We start from the raw sequence: 10,456 nt of genomic DNA, 5'->3' as shown, positions 1-10,456 counted from the left end.
ATATATATATATATAGGTTCGTGAATCCGAGGCCAACCTTGCACTTGTTCAATGACGTCATATGTATTTTTACTATGAAATACAGTATAGTGAGTTTCATTACTCCCTTTTTAAATGCTTTTGCAATATATATTTTTGGGACTGAGAATACATGCGCTTTTATAAATATTTAACGAAATAGACACAAGTAATTGAAACTACATTATATGGTTGAATGATCGAAGCCGAATATGCCCCTTTTTGCTTGGTAGCCTAAGAATTAGTGAACAAATCCACTAATTGACGCGAATCCTAAAGATAGATCTATTGGACCTAACAAACCCCATCCGTTGTTGCGGATACTTTAGTACTTCGAGTTTTATTATCATGTTCGATGGATGTCCCGAAATGATGGGGATATTCTTATATGCATCTTGTTAATGTCGGTTACCAGGTGTTCACCATATGAATGATTTTTATCTCTATGCAGTTTGCGAAATGCCTGATATGAGATGGATGTTTATGAAAATGAAAATGAAATCTTGTGGTCTATTAAAATTATGGAAATGATCGATTATGATAAACTAATGAACTCACCAACCTTTTGGTTGACACTTGAAAGCATGTTTATTCTCAGGTTTGAAAGAAATCTTCCGCTGTGTATTTGCTCATTTTAAAGATATTACTTGGAGTCATTCATGACATATTTCAAAAGACGTTGCATTCGAGTCGTTGAAGTTCATTAGAGATTATTATTAAGTAAATGATAGATTAGGTCATTTATAGTTTGGATATTATTAAATGGTATGCATACCTGTCAACTTTCGATGAAATGAAAGTTTTTCTTTTAAAAACGAATGCAATGTTTGTAAAAAATGTATCATATAGAGGTCAATACCTCGCAATATAATCACATGTTATCGTATTCATCCTTATGGATTTGGACGGGTCACAACACATAAAACATTATATAAGATAAAGGATAGAAGTATCAGTAGATTAAACGAGTTCTGAATACAAAAGTGACAATTTCAAGACTCTAGACCGCTCCTAATACAATCTTCATCGTTCTTCTTCGGGTACTAGGTTTCTTTCACGGAGTTGAAGGCCTTGAAATGGCTGGCAAGACCCTTTAAATAAGCAAAAAATTTTCCTGCAAATGGCTAGCAAGCCGTTTGGAAACCCGTGTGGTAAGCCGTATTTGGCAAGCCGTTTTCCAGGCAATCCGTTTCTCGAGGCCATTTGCTGGTCCGTTTCGCAAGCCGTTTCCCATACTAGCAAGCCGTATGGCAACCCGTTTTTGTGTCTGGTCAGCCTCGATTCACTGGATCGTAACTTGATTTCTTGTCTTTCACCGTTTTTGCTCTAGAATCTTCGTTTTAGCTCCGATTCTCTTGATTCTTTTTGCACCGTCTTCATAATTTCTTGTTCTTCAATTCTAACCGACGAAGTGGGTATTTTTCTGACAAAGTTCAAATCTTTCTTGTTTTTAGGCCTTAATACCGAGGTGAAAACGTGACTTTTTAGCCGATATTAACCGCCCGATTAGATTGCCATGATAGTATATTGTTAATAAGCTGTGTTGATTATATGATTACATGTGCACCAGTTGATTTGATCTTGATTTGTGAGTTCGGATGCCGGGAGTCAGTCTTGATTTGTGAGACTGGACTTATGAGGTCAACCTTGATTTTTGAGGGTGGGTTCGAGTGTTACTATCTGTGTAGTATAGCTTTGAATGATGTATCCATTGCGTCTGAGTTACTATGCGAAGGAGTCGGGGACATGAACTATCGGTAGACTCTAGCCCGATCAGCTAAGGTTGCAGGTCAGGCCTGGCTGCCGGTCCTCTGGGATGAGAAAGTTATTTGTAATTAGTTGTTACCCATAGTTGTATGACTTGATACTGTATGCTAATGCTGTCATGATTGTTTCATTCACTTAGCTTGATTTTTAATCCCTCACATCTTCCCTGCAAGTTGTTAATTATTTCATGCTAGGTTATGGGTGGAAGATGGGATGTCTAGTAGATATGTTAGGCAACTTTTGGAGCTCTGATGTTTTTATTTTGTAATAAAGGAACCCTTTTGTTAAGTAACATCATATTGTAGGTTTTTAAATTATAAATACATGTGTTTAATAAATAATTATATCATGGTTGTTTTGATTACTTCCGATGTGATTTCAAAAAAAAGGTAGGGTGTTATATAATAGGTCGTGGCTCGAATGATAATATAATTTTTGTAGCGTCTAATACCGTGTGCTCTGATAAGTTAAAATGAATTTTGGACTTGTGTAAATGTGTTTGAGGACTTTGGCATATTGAAAACGGGTCAAGTCTTAACAAAAAAATGCAGGTCTGATTTCTATGTTACTGCGCCGGGCAGCGCTTGGCGTGCCGTGTAGTATAGTTGTAGTCTGGTACCTGTTTTTGAATTTATCTTTGGCACTAAAAACCTTTTGTGGCATGTGTCGCGCAACTATTTGGTGTGCCGCGCCAATGAACTGAACTGAGACTATTTAAAAAAAAAACAAATCTTGTCGTTTTTTGGTAAACGGGTTTGGGTCATTTCAAGTGGTATCAGAGCATGGTCTAAGGGATCTAGGCGACCTTGTGATAGGTGCTTAGACTTGGACTTGATGGTGTGAAATTGTATGCGTGACTTGTAAAAATACGGGTCAGATTGATGATAGTTAAGGCCTTAGCGTAGGTACACTAAATAAGACTTGAGGATATGTGGGGCCTTAATTGGTCCTTGCTCTTGTGACTTAGATAGATAGTCGACTAAAGTAGTTGGTTGACTAGGAGGTTTCTTTCGATGATAAATCCTTATGTGGTAAGACGGTATGCGGTTGTGATATATGTGCATTATTATAATATATTGTATATTGATCAATCCTAGATTAGATGTTAAGATCTAATCCAGGAATTGAGTGTAATGAGTGGTGGATGGTGCTGTTGATAATTTTTTGAGGACCTTATGATCGTGTTTCACTTTGATTCAAGTGATCAATCACCATGTCCCGGTCTTGATTGAATTACCTTAGCTCAATTATGATATCTCCTCGGGCAAAGTCACGAGTGAATCACAAGGGCCATAGAAATTGCACAAAATCAACAACCTAAAATGAGAGGCTAAGCTCCCTATTTATAAGTTTGGAATCTTCGCGGATGCAATGTTTGCGCATACTTTATGGATCCGCAATGTTTTTGCGGGACACTTTCACAATTTTGATTTTATGCGGGCTTCCGCAGTTTAATAGCGCGGTACGCAGTTGTTATTTGTTTGCGCGGTTCTGTTTGCACTTGCATTTGTATTTCCTTTTGCACTTAAAATATGCATATACATGCCTAAGTATATGATCACACACACACACATACAGACACACACGCGTACACACACATACACATATACATACACACACACGCTTCACACATACACACACACATAAACACACACACACACACACACACACACACACACACACATATATATATATATATATATATATATATATATATATATATATATATATATATATATATATATATATATATATATATATATGTGTGTGTGTGTGTGTGTGTATGTGTGTGTGTGTGTGTGTTTTGGTTCGGTGTCCTAGGGATGAATCTATTGGAGAGATTCAGTTATTTTGCGGTTTTGAATGGTCAAGTTCACCGTAAGGACTTTGATCATTCAGGTATACTAGGAGTTTTCGCATGTCTTGTTTTATGTGAATGTCGCACTAGGCCGGGTAAAGTACTTTAAATGGACATGTGGAAATGGTAAGGTACGCAATTTTATTAATACTTGATCACCATTATTACAACCGTGTATCTTGGAACCAAACATTACATGTTGAGTACCTAATGGATGAACGTGACATGGTTGGGGTAGGTTCGGGGATGATTTAGGAATCAGGTATTGGTTCCTAAGTTATGGTGGTCTCGGGTGATGTGCTTGTGTCACATCGGGTTTATTATAGGTCAAAAAGTGTTAGAGTGGATATGTTTAGTTAAGGTGAGTAGGTGAACTCACGAGTTCGACGCGTGTGTGGTCACCCTAACTAGTAGGTGTACTATATATTGACTTTGTTGTGGTATCTACCGTAACTAGGATGATCGACATGAGTGTGTGGCGGAGACTTGGATCCCGTACTGAGATGTAATAGGTCTCTTGAGTGCATTTTGTGTTGGTACTCGATTGAGTACATAGTTAGTGAATCAGGCAGAGATTCTAATTGTAGTTCATTTTCGATGATGTACTTGAGTGTACCTGGGTCTTTAAACTTTCGGGAGTGAGACCCTTATGATGATGGTTCGTGTTAAGTTGTTTGTGGGCTATAGGGTAAGTTCTTATGAAATTTCCCCTATTTTGATAGTTGTATCAGTGTGCAGTGGAGTGTAAACCTTGGTGTTTCCAAGCAATTCCTTAGTGTATTATGAAGGTTTTAGCTAGCCTATATTGCTTAGCTTGGGCGAGTTCGTTGTGGCGTGTGTCCGCTAGAAAGGTTGGTGGGCTAATGAACCGTACAGTTTGCCGGGTAGCTATGACCTTGGGTCACATAGTTGCATATTGGATGACATCGGGTGTATGGAACCCAAGGACTGAGCTTCTAAACCTCGATTGATGGTAGTGGATTCGGTATGACACTGCGACAGGTGCCTTTTTATACCTGATAGTGTAATGTGCGACTCCGATGTTGATGTAGCCATGATGTACTTACGGTGCTATCGAGAGACCCTTGAGTGCCACGATGATGCAATGGAGAATTTTCTAGTGAGCACGATTCGATAATGGCAAAATTCGAAGTTAGAGAGAGTTGCGATGCATGCTTCATGTAAAGTGAAGTAGGGCGAATGAACACTGATATTGCTTAAAATGATCATATATTTAGACGCAATATCATTCCAATATGTAATGTTTTTAATTGTAATTTCCTTATTTTTAATTGTAAACGTTTAAATAAATAAGTGCGAAGACGAAAGACGAAGATCGCTCGAAAATGAAGATTTAAAGACGAAAATGAAGATTTGAAAGACCAAAACGTCCAAAATGCTCAAACGTACAAGTTACACTCCAAGTGGTTTAATTTATCGATGAATAACGGCTAAAAATTGGCAAGAGTACAAGCCGCGGAACAGAAAGTACAAGATATCTAAGCATACGAAAAGGCGTTCAAAAATCCGGAACCGAGACATGAACCAACTATCAACGTACAAGTCAACGGAGCTAAAATTACAAGTCAACTATGCACAAGAATATAATATAATATATAAATAATTCATAATAATAATTATAATATAATAATAATAATATATAATAATATCTCAATTTACAAATTGAGAATTAGGAACGTGCATATTGAAAAGTATCAACAAGTTGATACACACTCACCAATTACAAATTACGGAGTAATTTATATCAACTTGATCAATTATGCACCCAACTTTCCACAAACCTACAGTAACATTATCTTACCTATAAAAGGAGAGCATTTACACGGATAGTTGGAGGACACAAGCAACTTCATAATTTCCAATTCTAATTCACTTTCAATTAAATCATAGTATAGTTTTAATATTTTATCTAAGTTATAAGTAGTAGTTGTGGTGTAATTCAATTTTACAGGTATTGTAGTACTGCTTTTCTACCATCCAAGTCGCTGTAAGTCTCCGCATCCTAACTTTGTTATTATATTTAAGTATCGTTATTATCGTTGCTATTACTATCGCTATTATTATTATTATTGTTATTTTTATTGTTATCATCGTTATTATCGTTATTTATTTTCATTATTGTTATCATTTAATATTATTATTATTGTACCCATGTCCACTTTTTATAATTTATATTTTTATACCGTTATAATGTCCAACTAAAAACCCACAGTGGTAACTAAAATGTAGAACCTCTGGACGAATGGATTGAACCATATTATAATATTATGATGTAACTTTGATTATTTTTAACATTGAGTTTAATCACCGACCCATTGTTATATAATTTAATATTTTCACCCCTATCACATAATTTATTAAATTGATAAGTGAAAGTTAATTAAATTTACATAAATTGTGCTTCAACACCTCAGTGGTCTAGACGGACATATGGACAAATTATTGACAACAATTTAGAAGTGTGATCCGGTGGTTTGGGTAATATTATAGTTTATATAATCATGTAATTATAAAAAGGGAAGACCGTTATAATTTTGGTATTAGCGAAAGTTAAAACCAGATTAAATCTCAATTTGAATAGTCGGGGTATAATTTAATTCGCTAAAACGAGATCTAACGAAAGTTAGATTTAATTTTAGTTAATTAAATCTTTATAAATCGAAAGATAAAATATAAGGATATATATTAAAATATCGTAATCGGACTTAAAAACAATCCATAATCCAGAGGGGACATATTTTAGTAGCCACTACTTTACTTTATTTTAAATCTCATCAATTTCACTTTTTACTACGCAGATAAATTTTATTTACTTTTACCGTATTACTTTTTACCATATTGTAAACTTTAATTACTTTTTACTATTTTACTATATTGCCATGAAAAATCTTATTTCTCTACTTTTTACAAATTAGTATAAATTGTAGTTTTATTTAGTTTCGTTAATTTAGTTATTTCGTTTTAGTTAAATTTAAATTGCGTTTAGTTATAATTAAAGCCTAATCCAAAACCCCCCATTTTAATAGTTTAACTTTTAGCAATTAAAACACCTGAAAACTCCATTTCCCTGTGGAAAGAACCGGATTTACCAAATAAAATATTACTATACGAATGGGACTAGTTGCCTATATGTGTGAAATCAATCCGAAATCATAAAAACATCATATAATCACAACCAATTCGTGTAATAAATTCAATCCAAATCCGTTCAAAATAAAAGGACATGATCACGCACATCAACTTTTTGGCGCCGCTGCTGGGGAAAGTTGGCAGTTAAATAAATAGATAATTTTTCTAATTCGTAGTAGTAGTTGGATTTGTACGTGGACTGGGTTATTGGAGCCAAACAGTACCCAATTATATTGGGACCAAACGAATCTTGCCCCTCTGCTGCATCTTTTGGCTATTCGAAACGTGGGCAAAATCAGAAGAAAAATATGTTTGTTTAAAGGTTTTTATCATTATTTTTATGTTATTCGATCCTTTCGTGAAAATTCATTTTCAAGAAAGTTCAATGTTTATACACTTAGTGAATAAATCTTTCAAGACTACATACAATTTAGTAATTGTATGACCCGTTCAGGAAATCCTAAACTCGTTGCACTTAATTCAGAACCTGAAAGAGGCTTGGTCAAAAGATTAAAACAGGAAAAACAAAAAAAATTAGGTAGTACTAGTAAACCGAAACACACCGAAAAATATCAAAAAACAAGTAGAAAAAATTAGTGGTCAACCAGAAATCAAAACTGAACCTGAAACCATCATCATTAAAGAAGAAATGACTGAAGTAACACCTGATCCAAATGACTTACCAATGTGGAATACCAGACAAACTGCTCCCCCTCTCGCTCTTGCACCTATAAGAAGACCTAAAATTGAGGCTGAAAACTGGAAAGTCAAGAAGCAGTTTATGCACATGGTACGTGAGAACCAATTCGATGGAAGACTTAATAATAATCCGATAGAACATCTAGAAGCTTTTGAAGATTTATGTGAACTGTATAAAAACAAAGATATTTCTTCAGATGCATTTAAGTTAAGAACTTTTCCATACTCGTTAATCGGAGACGCAAAAGCATGGTTGAAAGCGTCAAAACCTGATTATATCACAACTTTCAACGAATTAAGAGATAAATTCATTACCCGATTTTTCCCACCGACAAATGCCGAAAGACTTAGAACTGAAATCACCACTTTTAAACAAAAGTCAGATGAAACTCTTTATGATGCATGGGAAAGATTAAAAAGAATGTTACGAAATTGTCCGCAACACGGATTACAAAAAGGGAAAATAGTACAAACTTTTTATCGTGGTATTGATGAACATACTCGTGGTATATTAGATTCCTCCGTTGGAGGAGTATTTATGTACAAATCACCAAATCAAGCGTATGACATGTTAGAAGACATGTCAGTTCATACTTTTGAATGGACACCTTCTAGAGATCAACAACCTAGAAGGACGGTGGCAAGCCTTGAAGAAAATGATGATGACAACACAACCATAGCTTCACTGTCGAATCAATTCAAAAAGTTTGGAAGAGAAATAGATAAACTAAATTCAATAGTTTTAGCATTGCAAGTAGGCTGTGAAATCTGTGGACAGCCACATTTCACGAAAGATTGTGATATAAATGATCGGCCAATGAACTCAGTAGCACAAGTTAATTTTATGGTCGATCAAAGACAAGGCAATTTTCAAGGAGGAAATTCTAATTATCAACCTACAAACCTAGGATATCAAAACCCAAAGAATTTTGCTTTTCAAAGAAATGGACCACCTGGCTTTTTCAATAGAAACCAACCTCCATTTCTACCTCAACAAAATTTCCAACAACAACGGTTACCTCAATTACTGTATCAACAACAAAATCATAACACGCAACCAGTAGAGAAGAAATCTAACTTTGAAGAAGTTATGATGAATTTTGTCAAAAGTCAATCAGAAACGAATGAGCAAGTGAAGAGACAATTACATCAAGTCCAAACGGGAAACGAGCAAGTACAAAGGAATCATCAAGCCTCAATTCAAAACCTTGAAAGAGATATGGGAAGAATATCCCAATTGCTTACTGAAAGGCAATCAAGAACTTTACCATCCAACACGCAACCAAACCCTAAGGACAAGGAAACTCAAAATACAAGTAATTTTTCGCAAGTTAATTCCATAACTATGAAAAGTGGGTTAACCATTAACCCGATATTCCAAACCCTCATGCTCCTATTCCTGTTTCAAAAGACAAAGAACCTATGGTGGAAAATACGATGCCAACCACAAGTGCACCTAAAATTAAAAATCAACCACAATTGAAGGTATACAAACCTTCAATTCCAAACCCGCAACGTTTGAAGAAAGATAAATTACAAGCACAATACAACAAGTTTACTGACATGATTAAGCAAATTTGTATAAATGTACCGCTTGTAGATGTTCTTGCGGGTATGCCGAATTATGAAAGATTTATCAAAGATCTCATAGCTGACAAAGGAAAATATGCAGAAGTTTCAACCACATTCCTTAATGAGGAATGTTCTGCAATTCTACAAAAGTAAAATATGCCACCAAAACTTGGAGATCCTGGAAGTTTCATCATCCCTTGTCTGATTGGAGATTCAGTAATGTACGATGCATTAGCTGATTTAGGAGCGAGCATTAACCTTATGCCTCACTCCTTATACTTAAAATTGAACATAGGTGATTTAAAACCAACCAGGATGTGTATATGATTAGCTGATAGAACTTACAACTATCCTATTGGCATTACTAAGAACCTACCGGTTAAAGTAAATCACTTAATCTTTCCTGCTGATTTCGTTGTTCTTGAAATGGAAGAAGATAGTAAGGTTCCCCTAATTCTAGGGCGTCCCTTTCTAAATACTGCAGAATCAATTTTGCGCGTAAAAGAGAAAAATATCAGCTTAGGTGTGGGGGAGGATAGAATTATATTGAACATAGATAAGGCTATTAAACACCCTATGTCTCCTGATGACGAATGTTTCCAAATAGACATTATTGATTGATGTATTGAGGAATAACTACAAGAACTATTAAATGTCAACACCTCAGATTTCACCCCGATGGGTGAAGGTGAAGATTTTGATGTCGATATATAGTTAGACAAGCTGTTGAAGGTATTCACTGATGAAGAATACGTAGAAGAAGAAATTCCAGGGAAGATGAACCTTTTGAAGAAATTACCGATGGTAATAGATTTCGGATAAAATCTTCCTTGGAAGAACTACCCACCTTGGAACTTAAAGAACTCCCGGAACATTTGGAGTATGCTTATCTCCAAGGAACGTCACAATTACCCGTCATAATTTCATCAAAACTTTCCGATGACGAAAAGGGTAGGTTAATGTCTGTTTTAAAAACCCACAAAAAGGGAATTGCCTGGAAAACAATTGATATTCCTGGGATTAACCCTGGTTATTGTACTCACAAAATTCTAATGGAAGAAGATTTTAAACCCGTGGTACAAAGGAAACGGAGGTTAAACCCTAACATAAAAGAAGTTGTCAAAAAGGAGGTCATCAAATTACTTGATGCCGGGTTAATTTACCCTATATCCGATAGCCCGTGGGTTAGTCCTGTGCAAGTAGTACCTAAGAAAGGGGGTACGACTGTTATTCTAAATGATAAAGACGAACTCGTTCCTACAAGAACAGTCACTGGGTGGAGAGTATGTATAGACTATCGTTGTCTAAACGATGCCACAAGGAAAGATCATTTCCCACTACCATTTATCGACCAAATTCTAGAACGTTTGGCAGGAAAAGATTACTACTGTT

At 35.5% G+C, this 10,456-nt stretch overlaps 1 non-coding gene across 1 annotated transcript; it reads right to left on the bottom strand.

Annotated features, from left to right (window-relative positions):
- Positions 1 to 7,835: 7,835 nt before the first annotated feature.
- LOC139886682 (small nucleolar RNA R71) lies at positions 7,836 to 7,942 on the bottom strand. The gene has a single exon (XR_011772556.1). It is a non-coding gene; the product is annotated as a small nucleolar RNA R71 (small nucleolar RNA).
- Positions 7,943 to 10,456: the final 2,514 nt, after the last annotated feature.

Source organism: Rutidosis leptorrhynchoides, chromosome 1 (genome assembly GCF_046630445.1).
Source record: "Rutidosis leptorrhynchoides isolate AG116_Rl617_1_P2 chromosome 1, CSIRO_AGI_Rlap_v1, whole genome shotgun sequence".
In the NCBI taxonomy this organism is placed as follows: Eukaryota; Viridiplantae; Streptophyta; class Magnoliopsida; order Asterales; family Asteraceae; genus Rutidosis; species Rutidosis leptorrhynchoides.
The sequence above is the reverse complement of the archived record's forward strand: the minus strand, read 5'-3'. Positions and strand labels throughout refer to the sequence as shown.